Source organism: Vanellus vanellus (genome assembly GCF_965231255.1).
Source record: "Vanellus vanellus genome assembly, chromosome: 14".
Lineage (NCBI taxonomy): Eukaryota > Metazoa > Chordata > Aves > Charadriiformes > Charadriidae > Vanellus > Vanellus vanellus.
Genome location: NC_138919.1, coordinates 16,677,703 through 16,691,925, shown reverse-complemented (window position 1 = coordinate 16,691,925; position 14,223 = coordinate 16,677,703). Strand labels below are relative to the sequence as shown.

At 43.8% G+C, this 14,223-nt stretch overlaps 1 protein-coding gene across 1 annotated transcript in view; it reads right to left on the bottom strand.

The window, feature by feature from the left end:
- Positions 1-14,223, bottom strand: part of TTYH3 (tweety family member 3) — a gene marked incomplete at its 5' end in the record, with an annotated part of 73,485 nt that overhangs the window by 34,469 nt on the left and 24,793 nt on the right. The window lies entirely within an intron of this gene.

The following is a 14,223-nucleotide window of genomic DNA, read 5'->3' as shown; positions in this document are numbered from 1 at the left end:
CAAATCCAGTCACACTTTCCCACATGAATGAATCAAGTAAAAGGATGTTACTTTATCCTTAAGGTTTTTTTGGATAAACCCTTGGTAGTGGTGACAAATGTCAACTTATTAGAAATTACTTAAATATCTGGAAAGGGCCTAAGTCACCTACTGCTGCCCCAATATCAGGAAGGCAGACACAAATCTGTATTGGCAAACCTAAAACAAAGGTTTGGGGTTTTTAAAATCAGTATCTCTTTTCCTCCCCATGCAGAAAGTCCTTAAAGAGCATTTATACGCTTCCTCCTGACTGAAACAATAACTTCCTCCTGGTCAAAGAAATAAAACAAAGAATGTCATGATTAAAGTAAGATTCTCAACAAAACCAGTGACTGTTTTTAACAGGGTCTGGTAGTAACTTGCTCCATGTAGACTTCTTCCCCCTTCTTTCCCCCTAGTCTGCTCCGCAGGTACTCCCTGCTCAGTTATTATCCTGGCAAACCACACGAGCCACACAACGTACTTCCCAGCCAAGCAATCGTCAGCGTGCACAGACTGTAGGGCCCATCAGCCATATGTAACGGGATTCACACTAATCAAACCTAACTGCTGCATCACAGATACTCCACGTAGCCACGCGCCCTTTGCTCTCCCAGCCTTAGAAACCCACCCAAAGCCCACCAAGCGCACTGGGATGGGGGGAGCTTACAGGTGCTACTATCCCAAGCTAAACAGCAGAAACCTGGTCCCATTGGAGAAAGTGAACTTTGGGATCTTTAACAGAGAAGAGTGGAGCTGGAAGGGAAAAAGCCCTGTCCCCCTTTCCCATGATTACACCAGATGGTGTGTGCACTGTTTGAGTTCCCGAGCAGAAAGGGGCCTGCGAGAGGGAAGCTGCGTTCGGAGCCCCGCGTTCTCCCACTGCTGAAGGCTTGCCATGTACGAGCACTCCATACTAATTTAACTAACACTTTTGGCATACCAAAGCTCCTTGGGGATATTCTTTATTTTTTAAACACGTCAGGCTGCTGTAATGCAAAGCTTTCCTGCACTGCTCGCCTGCACTTCTTTCTTCACACCCTCAACCTTCCCGCGCGTGCTAAAAGGCATTACAGCTGGAAAGACAAACCCAGCTGAAAACATCTTCCCAGCGCCTCTTTATCAGCGAAAAATTCACACTGCAGCTCCAGATGTAGGGGAACAGCCCCCAGTAAAAGGAAAAAAAGGAAATACTGAAAAGAGAAAAAAATAATTAAAGATTGCTATGCATCAAGCAACCTGAAGTTCTTGACACTTAATATATGCTTTTATTTATGCATCTGGCCAAAAGGACTTGGCTGGCCACTACACCGTGATCTGTGTTTCATTTTCCAGAGAATATTTGTTTTCCATTAATGGATATGTGCCATGACAACAAGTGAAATCATCCAGCAGAGCAGTTATTAATCTTTCTGACTGATGAGTCAGTTTAGGACCCAGAGACTGGCTGGCAGTGAAAGCCTGGTCTCAACCAAAGATATGTCTGTGCCTGCTTGTCAGGATTAAAGGACAGTATTTAAAAAAGGGGGGTTGAGGCTGGATAAACCCTCAGACACTCTATCCTGCAACAGTAAATCTGGGACTCGGTTATCCAAGGCCATGTTATCCTGAGTAAATGTAAAATTATGCACTGGGCCTTTTGCCACAAAAGAGCATCAATTTGTCTTCAAACATTTGCTGAGCTATCAGAACCTTTATAGCAAATGATGCATGAACTGCCCGTACAGGAAAATGGAGACAACTTGGAGGAGCAACATTTTACCACTGTGCTGACACTAACGGCAGAAGTGGATACAGAGCAGTCCCTGGAAATGAGTGTAAATCCAAGTGGTATCAGCCAGACTGGCAGGAGAATAAGCCACAGTGTTAGGAAGCACTTTCAAAATAAGAGTTAATAGCAGTACACAGGAAAGTAACCACGAGCAGCACTGCTACCTTGGAAAGGTACCATGAGACCTGAATACACTCGGTCTTGTGCAGGGATGGTACTTGACAGCCTGCCGCACTGTGAATAGCCTTTCTCAACTCCAGCATGGTTGCCAGGATTCATGGTATTTACTCTCTCAATGGGAGCGAGAAGCCAAAAAAGGGGCAGAAAATATCTAGGTCCCAGGCACAGAAAGGGGCACCACCACAGTAAGAAACACAAGGTACAGCAAAAACATCTCCTGCAAAAATACCCGGAACTAGTTTGTTCTTCCACGTCGTATAAAGGCACCCGTAGGTGCTGATATTATACCTAAGGACATATGTAGATCAGCCTTCAGTTAGCACAATCCTTGGTCTCCGAGACCATGCTTTATGTTACTGTGGATCAATTCAACCACCATACTTGAGTACTGGATGAAAAGTTTCCACATGAGACAGCTGGTTTCAGCCACAAGATCCAAACTACAATCCACAACATTTGTTACCTGAACATATCTCTGATCACTGTGGTCCGGGGACGGCTAATTTTAGCTGCTGAAAATGCACTTAAACAGAACCTATACTCCACCCCATCCTACCTACACAGTCACAAAGAGAAGTGATAGATAACATGAGAAAAGGATCTACAAGATACATTTGAGTGTGTTTCCTTAGAAGGAAAAAACTAATAAAGCCACAAAGCATTGTAACACCGGAGGTAAACACTGGGTTCCATTCACCTAAGTGTCAAGGTTTAGCACTGCCTTAAGTGCTGTTTGTTCCTCACTCAACTGTACACAGGAGTGTTGGCTTAGGGACAGACACCTCCTCGAACCACCACCACCTCCCCTCTGCCATGGACGTTACTTGGCACAAGAAGTCCTGGCAGCAGAACAGGTTTAGAAAGTTAATTCTGAATACACATGGGAAAATAAGCCACATGTTTAAGTACAAGTTTTACCAATCTCAACCTATCCAACTTCCAACAGCCACATTCTTCAGGCATTAACTGCTCTAACAGCGGCATGGTGTAGTGAGCAGCTCTTCACATGGCATAGGTGATAGTAGTGCTATCCAGAAATAGCTATTTTACTACTAGTTAGAAAGTCCATTAAATCCTCATTAAGAAACTTGAGAGCAAAGCTGAAGCCTTCAGGTGCTTTTAGTACGGAAGTTTGCTTTTAATCTTCCATCAATAATTCTGAAGTTACTTAATCTTAAAACTTCATAATTTCAACCCACAGGACGAAAGAGCTACAGCTTTTGAGGATCTCAACAACACAGCTGTCTTAATCATTGCCAGACTAAGAACTGTTTATAGTTTTACCTTGAAGTTAGCTTTTGCCAAAAGAAAGCTTTCCACTGAATCTGCAACTAATGTTCCTTCTGGATTTCCACGCTTGAGATTGTGATAATAAAACAGAGAAGAGGTTAAAGGAGTGTGGGAAGAGAAAAACGTTCACCCAGAAGAATAAATGAAGTAAACTGGACTGCTGCCAAAGGAGCACTCATCTCTATTTATTCCATGAAGGACGGAAGTCTTCTTAGCAAGAAAAGAAACTGCTGTGGGATAGTGTCATGCCTACACTACTTCCTACACCATTTTTTTTGCAGACTTCAGGACATCTCTAAGAAGCTTACATACTCAGATGATAAGTAATTATGTCCTACCAAACTGATTTTTTTTTTTTCTTTGCAATGCTGGCACCATGAGGAACACACTCTAACCTCCTCATCAACTTGTTCTGAACAGGCTGTGTGTTCAGAGACTCAACTTTCATTTCTGAAAAATGCTGTACGTGGTGTTTGTTGAGATACTTAAGTGTCTGAGGATGTCATTCATCCCACAGCCTCTACAGAAGGACGCAGGCTTTGGTAGGGAATGCAGCCAACCGTGTATTGGCAAGTGTAATGTGGGGGGAGGATGTGGAAACCACTGCTGATCTCAGCACTAAACCATCCATATCTCCTCTGCCCAGGGACAGGCCTTCCCAGGCCAATTACTGTGCTCAACACAGTAGAGGAGCAAGGCTGGGCAGGAAACGTGCTGTGGAAGAGGCTTTTCCCACGGTTCTGAGATGTATTCTCCTTCGTGAGGGATCCCTCAGCAGCACAGAAGAGCACCATGGAAACAGAGGACAGGTTCCACCGTCTCATCTCCTTATACAGACATCTCCCAGAGAAAGCACGCTGTAAGGGAGTGCAGTAGATTATATATATATGTTTAGGGCAAGTCCACACTGGAGCAAGCAATATAGGCCAACTCTTTGCCTTTAGCTTTTTTTGGCTATTGACTTTCCTTTCTGGAAAAGGGAACATGCCAAGGATTATGTCATGCCTTTTTGGTTTTGGGTTTGTTTTTTTTTTGTTTTGGTCTGGTTTTTGTTTTTTGTTTTGTTTTTTTTGTTTGTTTGTTTGTTTTTTTAAATCACCTTAAGACAATACAGCAGACAAGAATTAAACATATCTACAGTTGAAACATCTCCTAGCATGACTAGATAGCTCAAATCTATTTAACCAAGTTGGGTAAATACACAGGCTAGGTTCCTCAGTGTTGGGAAGCTACCTACACAGGCAAGGGCATTCCACAGTTAATTGGCATTAGAGCTGTGAACTAAAGCCACTTTAATTACAAACGAGTGTTCACACAGGGTTTTAATGTAGTTTAACTAGAATGGCCTTAATTCAGTGTAGTTTAATTCACTTTAGTGCATTTAAAGTGGTTTAACTAATCTGCTTTGAATTTATTCCTCCGGTTAATTCAGATTAATTTCTCAAGTGTCCTTGTGCGGGCAATGACTGAGAACAAGGCGAGGTTGATTAAAGATTCATGATCATTTCCTCCATACTAATATTCTGACCACTTATTTCATAATTAAAAGCCTTCAACACTGCCTTTATATTTGGTCCAATTTACAGAAGCCCCCAGTGCAGAGGCCAAAAAGACACAACCTTGCTGATAATTGGTTTATTGCAGTAACCAACAAGCAACACAATCATCACCAGAGTTTTGAGAGCTGTGCTTAAACAATATATAGCACAGGTACATCTGCACACCTCAACCTCCACAGGTTATGCGAGGGCAGGTGCTAGAATTCACCAGAGCATCTCATATCACAAACTAGAGACAGAGAGCATGGGGTATAAAGGATTTGCTTAACAATTCGGTTGGATTTTTTTTTCCTGCCCACAAATGCAGATCTAAGCCATGCTAATCAGCAGTGAACACCAGATTCCTATTGGGTTGAAGTCAAATAACAATCCATTTATTCCCTTAGCTGTTACCAACTCAGCAATCTCCATCTTACACAGCAAGGAAACGTTCCCAGAGGTAAGGGGGTCCTCTAAATTGGATGTTCTTATCCGTAGTTTCTCCATAATGCTGGCTGAAAGCCTCTGTGCACTACAGTGATGAAAAGAATGAGACACTCTCACCAAATTCAGTTTCCACTGACAGGTCCCTACAGACTAAATCTTTATTAAATGAGGCTTAGCTCAGAACTGGCAGCTTGTCAAATGAGCATTCTCGCTGAAAAGGCGGATTTCCTTTCTGGGGATTCTGCAAATTCCCTTGCAGGGCTCTAAAAGACACACCATGGATGCATCAGTGCTCATGCAGGTCTTTGCCCCAAATCCCAGACCAGTGAAATGTGTAAGGAATCCTCTTGGGAACAGGCCTTCAGCTTTAGAAGTTTACTCCTTCCTAGTACTGCCAGATGGACAAAGATAAAACCATTAGTTAACTTTGTTTAAAGGCAAGAATCAAGATAAATATTTGAAGTATTGAGGTGAAGGGCACCAAAAGGATAGCTGGAAGAATCCAGTGAGTGTCCTGCACCGTTTGTGTCCGCAGCCAGCTTACCCATGGCAGAACTGCCCAATTTTACCAGACATTCCTTTCCCACAACAGATTAGCTCACACATTCCCGTCTGACAGCAGCTCCTCTACTCTAGGTCTTTCAGAAGCAGCTTTATTTCCTTGGTTAGAAAGCTGTATCATCCATTAAAGTCTTAAAACACAATCTCCTCGCAAGGTAATTTTCCAGCAAACTGGATAATGGAAAGAAGCCCTGTGCTATAAAGGAAGTAGGAATTTAATGCTCCTACCGCTCAGGGATAACACGCTGCCTGCGTTACCTGGCTGAAACCCAAGCGCTGTGTAAATTCCCATGCCAAGACAATTCCCCATCCCCAGCTCTGCAGCGGGAGCCCAGCTATGCTCCTGCTGGCCTGAACTCCCTGAAGGCAAGATGTGGTACTGCCAAGCTGCCTGTTGCTCGCAGGCAGGGACCAGGGTACACTCGCACAGAGCCCGTGAGCTAGGCAGCACTGGTGTATTAAAAAAAAAAAAAAAGGCAAAAAAAGCAGGAAATGCTTAGGCCTGAAGCCCAGTGACTTAATCCAATTTCCATCCTTTTTCCCTTCCCCCTCCTACAACATGGGCTCTCAGAGACAATGCACTTCATTTAGAGGGGGAAAAAAAAAAAATAAAAAAAATCTCTCCTATGTCCCTATCCTTACACACTATCAAATAAAGCGCTAGGACACCGCATGTTTTTTTAAATCTATCTATGCTGGCCATGCACCCCCGGGAGTGGATGCCAACCTCAAGGCTCTTCTTTCAAGACTCCAGCTGTAAGGAGTCTGTGCTTTACCGCAGGCTACCAGCTCTCTTTAGCTGTTGCTGTTTCTTATTAGATACGGTTTGAAACCCAAGTATTCATACTGCTCCTGTGATTTTCAAGAGTTCTCCACAAAGATAGGATCTTTCAGTAGAAACTATTACATGCATCATCTACAAGTCTCCTGTTCCTCTCTAGGTCCTAAACCCTGTCCATTCCAGGACTGGGTAATGATGTGACACCGGTTAAGATTATATGCTGTATTTAGGCTCACAGCAGCTTTCTTGATCTTCATCATCTCCTCTTAAACCAGCCAACCAAGCTCAAGCCTCAGCTCTAATGTCCACAGCAGGGAGGTCACTGCAAGGTGCGTACACCATGCAGTACCACCTTAGCAGGCAGCCATCAGTCTGCTTTAAGAGAGGCTTTCATGTGCCATTTCTCTTTGAAAGAGGATAAACAAGGCATTGGGGAGGGAGGGGAAGAAGAGCGGAAACAAGCAGAGCCACCCCTAAGTGGAACAGAAAACAAAAATGTGCCATTTGTGGAAACTTTCCCCCAAGGAACATCAACCTGTCGACATGGTTAGCCCATCCCATCATCACAGATGGCAGTGTTTCCATAGATAATGCATTTCTGTCACTTCTGCCATTATTTTGAATTTGCTGGATTTATTCAGTGATTTAATATCACATCACATGCATTAGTTAAGAAGTTTTGCCGGGCAAAGATTTGTTCAAGTTTCTTAGCAGCTTATGCATTCGGTTGCATAGGACGCAAGCACAGACATCCAACACAAGCATTCTTCTTCTCACTATACTTTTTTGGCATCTTCTCTGTGCAGCTCATGACTTGCAGACATATCAAAGCAGCTGAGAGGAAAACAGTTTGAGTAGGGCCACTTCTTGTCTACCCCAAGTGATAAAAAACCCATGCTGAGTTTCCAAATTTGTCTCCAAAATTTCCACATGAAAGAAGTTCATTTTATGAGAGGATATTTTTAACCACTACTCTTGGACTGAAGTGATTCTGGAAAGCCAGGGCAGGCTGCCTTTCATGGGTTTCTACTACAGGATCGTGCATGGTGCCTCATTCCCTTTGCAACATCACTGCAACCTTCTACCGCCAAGCAATTTTGGTGGGACTGTAACCAGGATTTGGTAAGGCTCTCTGATCAGGCCCAGACAAGTAGGGAAGCTCATTCACTTTGCAGAGAAGTGCAGCAACAGGACTAACAGAAGGAGAAACTTTACCTTGGTTCCCAAGCACTGTGCAAATAATGTAGTCCAACATCTACTCAGACCTACCAAGTTAATTTTTAAGGAGACTATTCAGGGTAGAGCAATGATTTATGGCAAGACCCATAACTGATCTGCAAAGAACATTAAATACTTTTTTCCCCCCCATCAGCTACATCTGGAAACAAGGAATTAGTACTCCTTACAATCAGAAAGGTTATGAAAGTGTCTTTACTGTACCACAGGAACACAGAAAGTATGAAGAAACCCAAGAGAGATGAAAAAATTTAAGACAAATGTAGAAAATATGATCATTGCTTGGCCTCAAATCATCAGCAGAACAATGTCTTGCCCAGAAAATTCTCAATGGCAGCATCTCTGCAGGCACCATTTTAATCCCATTTATGTCTTAGGAGTTTTTTGCACCACACAGCTACTGCTGCATGCTATAAACTCAAGCATAACATTTGCTGCATTGAACCACAAGAGCGATGCAGAATAATCAGAGAGTCCAAATTGGAATGGAAACTCCAACATGAAATTGTTACTAATGTTAGACTTGAAAGGTGCCTGCTAACGTTTACAGAACTTGTTTCGTATCATTAGCACCATGAAGAGGTCTTTTTCTAAACAGCAGTTTTAGGAAAATGTTTGAACCGCAGTTAGAAGATCTAGCATGCGCTTTGGCATTTGGAGGCACCCGAGTTTAAAAAAAAAAATTAATTAGGAGGAAGAGAGATACTTTCTGGCCAAGATAACAAATTCACCGCAAATGGCTTCATAAACTGCTATTAGCACTGAATGGACAGAAAGGTAAAGTTTTATAATTGGGCTTCTGCATTTATATGTCAGTGATGGGAATGGGAGAGATCAATAAGTGTCTAATATGCAGATCCATGTCCAGTTTGTGCTCAGTTTGCTACCCAAAGCCAGTTTTCAGAATCAAAAGTGAGATATTTGGAACAACAAAAAAATATCAAAAATAAAAAAATGGGGTACTGCATTTCCATTGATATTTGCCCTGTTCAGCTTTACTGGCATTTGTCTACACAAATAAAGCAGGTGAAGTGGCTGTTTACACATCAAAAACCTAGTGTAGTTCATAATACACATTAAGCCTACTAGAGGGTGAGAGAAATAGCACTCTTGATTACATTACCAAATTACACTGGTCTAGCTGCCCTGATGGCTGACCTCTGGGAGGGGACAAAGAACAAAATCAAAGGCAAACTGCCCTACATCTTTAAAAAGTCACAGCCCTTTGTGCTACAGCTAGCAGTTCATATGACATCTTCCTTAAAATAATTTGTATTTGAAGTCAGCTTTAATGCAGTATGTCAGTCATGTGGAGAGGCCATGAAGAACTGGAAAGGGGCAATATCCCATAGGGACATCTTCTCTAAGTTGGGGAAGGAGGAACACAGACCTCTGACCTATAAATTGACTGTGGACCTGAAGTGACCTCCTTGCACAAACAATGCCAACGTGCCATTTAACTGTCAGAGACAAACAAGTGCCACGCTTCTCACCATAAATTCACTCCAAACTTCCTCTTTGAAGACTACTACAGCCAGGGTTAAAAAAAAAAAAAAAAAAGAATAGGGAAAAAAAGGAGGAAGTCTCTTCCTTCAACTGAAAGCTCTTCTCCCTCCCCCAAAAGAGGCTCATTCCTGTGCAGGGAACATTTCCATATCAAGTCTCTCTTGGTTTTATTTCTTTTTTTTTTTTTAATTTTGTTTTTCCTTTTCTTTCTTTAAAGAAAAAAAAGAAAAAGAGGTCTCAAAAAAACCCTCAGGGACAAAGACAACCAATATTCACTATTGAGAACCTTCAAACCCAGGAAAAAAAATACCATAGAGAAACGAACAGAGGAAGCAGATCAAAAAACTCTCCAAGCTAGCCAAGACCCACCACAGTCACAGCTGGAGCCTGTGTTTCTGCACCACTGACAAGACTGGGAGCGTCATTAACCACTTCTCCGCTCAGCACTGCGGCCTGTGCAAGGGAAGCTATGGAGCTAAGAAAGGCCCCGTGCAGGCTCCTCGCCAAACGCCAAGAAGGGATTAGGGCCTCCAGCAGCTACGCTGAAGGGAAATACAATTTGAATAGAGATGCTTTCTTTGCAGCTTTCCCCATTAAGTGGTGCAGAGCTGCAGATGGCCCTCTCAGCAATCAGGGTAAAGTCAGATGCTGCCCCCTCAAGAGCAGCGTTCTGGAGAGCAGTCACAGCTTACCCTTCCACTCCTGCTGCCCAGTTGTCATGCTGATAAAGGGGAGCACACACTTTTTAAATTCACCTCCTGAATGTCATTCATAAGAACAGGGCAACAGGTAACAGGAGACGTGCATATAGATCAAAACCCGTTGCAGTTACAAGTCAAATGCGGTGCCACAACATGTATTTGCAGAGGGCATCCCGCTTTGCGGCTTGGGGTCTGAGCAGCTCTTCTCACAGTTTCTCCATTTCCCCACAGGGTCGGGGAAGGGGAGAGAACTGTCTCCTTTCAACTGAGCAAAGCTCTTCCACTCTCTCAGGGCTTGTCTGCCTGCAAAGCTGAAAGTCGTCATGGACCACTGGCCTAAAAAAAATTTCAAATACTGGGGGTTTATCAGCTATTTAGTGACAAATACACCTCACTTTTAGCTTTCTTTACCCCCAAGTTTTGGGAATATGTAGGACATGGGGCTATTTTGCTGTAATAGCAGTTACATCAGTTAAAAGAAGCAGGTGTTTGCCCCACTGTCTCCTAACAGGATTTTTCATTAGCTGCTCTGCTTTCCCAAGGCAGACACATTATTTCCACAAGAAATCAATGCACTTTATAGGCAAACTAATACGCACACAGTCTTCTTTCAGAGGTCCTTCTATCCTGCTCACAAGATCAGTGCTGGTAGGATTCCTTGAGCTCCTGCACAGGTATTCATTCATTCATCAATTCTTGTGAACTGCATCTTGAGATTGATTTTTTTCAGGAAAGTTCCCAGAGGTTCTGCCTACACTGATGTCATGGCTATATTTAAAGAAGGAATCCCACTAAAGTGGTTTATAACATGCTCTGGCAGGACAGTGTAGACAGAGCTAAATCCTATTAAGCTACTTAAGTTGCTTTCCCCCTCTAAAGTCATCCGTCAAATGCTAGCCCTACACACAGCAGCCAACTATCAAACTAGCTTATCAAGAGTCATGCTTGAAACACCAAACAAAACAAAAAAAAATTCAATCATCACAGAACTAAGAGAAACTGGGGCAGTGTGCTGCTCCAGTAACCTCCTGGGATCCCAGAGGGTGGAGAAGGCTTGTGATTAGCTTTTCATTAGAGTTAGATTGTAACCCACTGGCACTCCACTGGACTTTAATAAAGAATGACTGTTTCTTTACATGTTAGTCTTGACTATTTTGAAAAGACTATATGGAGAATATATGAACGTAAGGCATCCTTTTTAAATAGAGAACATACTTAATAAAGGGGTGGATAATTGGGAAAACAAAGCACTGCTCAGCCTTAAGTCAGGACCCCACAGAGAAGGGGGAAAGCAGCGTTCACAGTCATCTGGTCTCCTTTCCCAGTAACCTGAAAATAGGCACCACAGAGTCCTGAAAGAATAATTCCCGTAAATGTTAAATGTCCACATTTAAAGCTCCAGTTTTATAGCGTTCACTCCACTAAGTCAACATGTTACTGCTGTGAGATTTCAGAGACAAACCTCAATTTCGCAGATTCCATAAAATAATAGAAAACAATAGGCTGGAAATGACCTCTGGAGGTCACTGTAGTGCAACCAGCTGCTAAAAGTAGGGCTAATTTAATAGATGGGGTTGCTCACAGCCTTGCCAGGACAAGTTTCAAGTGTCTCTAAGGCTCAAGTTTCCTAAGCTTGCCTCAGCCCCTGCTAAGGCACTACAAATAAAAACATTAATACGTGATTGCACCCAAGTGCCATTTCCCATTGCAACTTGAGGTTGTTCTCCCTTGTCCTTTTGCTGAGCAGCTCTGAGAAGAGCCTGGTGCCATCTTCTCTAAGTCCCTCCTTCAGGTATGCGAAGGCTGCTCACATATCTGTCCTTTCACCGCCTTCTCTCCAGGCTGAAGGGTCCCAAGCCTCCCAGCCTCTCTTCACAGGTCAGGCTCTAATCATCTCAGTGGCCTTCCCCTAGGCATGCTCCAGCTAGTCAACATTTCTCCTGCACTGGGGACACCAAATCATTATGCCATTATACAGCATTCGTGCTAGAGCACATAACTGGAAGAGAGCCCATGCACGCAAAATGGCTGATAAGCCCATTTTAGGGCTATTTTCAGCCTGCTTAGAGGGCTAGGCAAAGCACAAGCCTTCAGAGCTCAGGTTTGCTTCCAGCTGCATGACTTACCCTACCTGATATGGTCACGAAGCACCAAAAGGTGACAGATCTGCCCCCACGCTGAACAGCACGGACAGTCGCTCTGTGGGCGTGAGAAATGCAGCAAGTAGCATTTGAGCGAGAGACTCAACAGCATGGATGTTATTCCTCAAAACAACAAAATGACACAGCCGAGGGGGGAGGAAAGGAGAGGTAGGGAAGGGGGTGGGGGGGAAAAAAGCAGCAATAGAGAAGGTACACGCTTCGGACTGAAAACAAGGCACCTCGGGAGTTATTCGGAGCCCAACTGCATGGATGCTCATGCATCCCATTGGCTGCTGCCTTCCAGAGCTGCACAGCAACGAGCCCGGGAGGTGGGAGGCTGCCAGCACGCATGAGAGCTCCCTGCTCAATCCCTCCTCCGCATCCCCACAGCCCAGCCTGACAAGCACCGACATCGCTCCAGCTCTGCAGCTCGTCGCAATATTGATCCCTCTTCCCCCACCAGAGGTCAATCAGGGAGAGATAGCCAAAGCAGGCAGAACCACAGTTAAAAGAACGACAGGGTCAATGCAGAGCAGCCACACCAGGTTACTTCAACAAAAGCAGGCTAGGACAATCCCATATTCTACCTCAGTCCACAGCTCAGCTTTTCCTCAGAGAGTGAGAAGACAGTACTGCAGAAACAAGGATGGGGTGAGGGAATGGGGTATGATGTGCAGTTGTGCTCATGTCTGACACAGGTCAGAGAAATGCTGACACCCAAGAGGTATTAATAGACCTCAAAAGCAGCACTGCACAGCATCAGTGCTGCTCTTGTAGATGTTTCACTCTGTTAATTTAAGAAAGCAAAGGAAGAAACTGTCATAACAGAAAAGCTACCCAGCCTCAGCTTCCCTACAAAAGGGGCTCCAATTCCAGGGTCCCAGACCACACCAACATCTACAAGAGATTAGAGCTTCTTGCAGAAGGACAAGCAGGAAAGAGTACAGAAACTGGCATAATGTCGAAGAGTAAGTGATGAGGCTGTTGGGCTTACCACCACCACAGGCACAAAACAGATCATGACATACTACAGATGTGGAGGAGGAAAACTAGTTCTAGTGCCTGAGCACAAAAGCTCACAGCTGGAGAGCTTGTTACAGGTTTTCTCCAGCACAACCACCTAAACCAAAACAACACTAGATGTGAGCAAAATTTAATCTAAGACACACAAAGAAGGTTGCATTTCGACAAAGAACTCAAATACAATGGTTTGCAGGCTCTAGCACAAGCAAGGTCTGGAATTCTTTCTCCCCAGACCCCAAAATCATTATCTCCCAGAATTACTTTGAGCCAAGCAACGGACACTCTGAACAACTCTGCCCCACTTTCCAGCATGCCCAGGAGAAGCTCATTTTCTGAGCTGATTCATTACTGATAAGGAGCATCTTTGCAGACAGTGCCTGGTCGCACAATGCTGACTCTCAGCTTGGAAAAGCAAAGTAAAAGAAGGAAAAAGGCTGAAAACTGAACAGCAAAACTAACAGCTGAACTTCTACCATTTTGGGACAGGGCAAATGTCTTTTAGAACATATGCACATACAGCTCCTTTACTTTTTTTCCCTAATGTTCCAGCTGCCACATCCCTGAGGAGTCCATCACATACAACACTGTCACCTTCACCTCTTCACTGGCAAAGAAAAGTGTTAGAGGGCAGAAAAGCACTCATATCTCTCCCTTTTGCCATCGCACAACTGTAATTACAGCAATTGTTTATGCAGCCTATAACAGCTACCTGCTTCCTGCTATTTATAAACCAAAAGTCAAACCACTGCAGAAAAAAAAAAGTGTGTTTTATGTCACTGCTTCCCCTAATTTGCCTGCCCCTCAGCTGATCAAACTGCACTGAGGCAGATGAGAAGCACTAGCATGAAGTCAAATAGATAAGCTTGGCTCCTGACGACCAAACTCTGCACTGAAATGGGAGCCCCTGAAGCAATCCATGCTGCCAGCTCGGTTGGGGATAGAGCAAAGAGCAGATTTAGTATCTTAAAGACAAAACCCCCAGATTCCCCGCACGCACACATACACATGCCCACTTCTGCTATGGTCATCT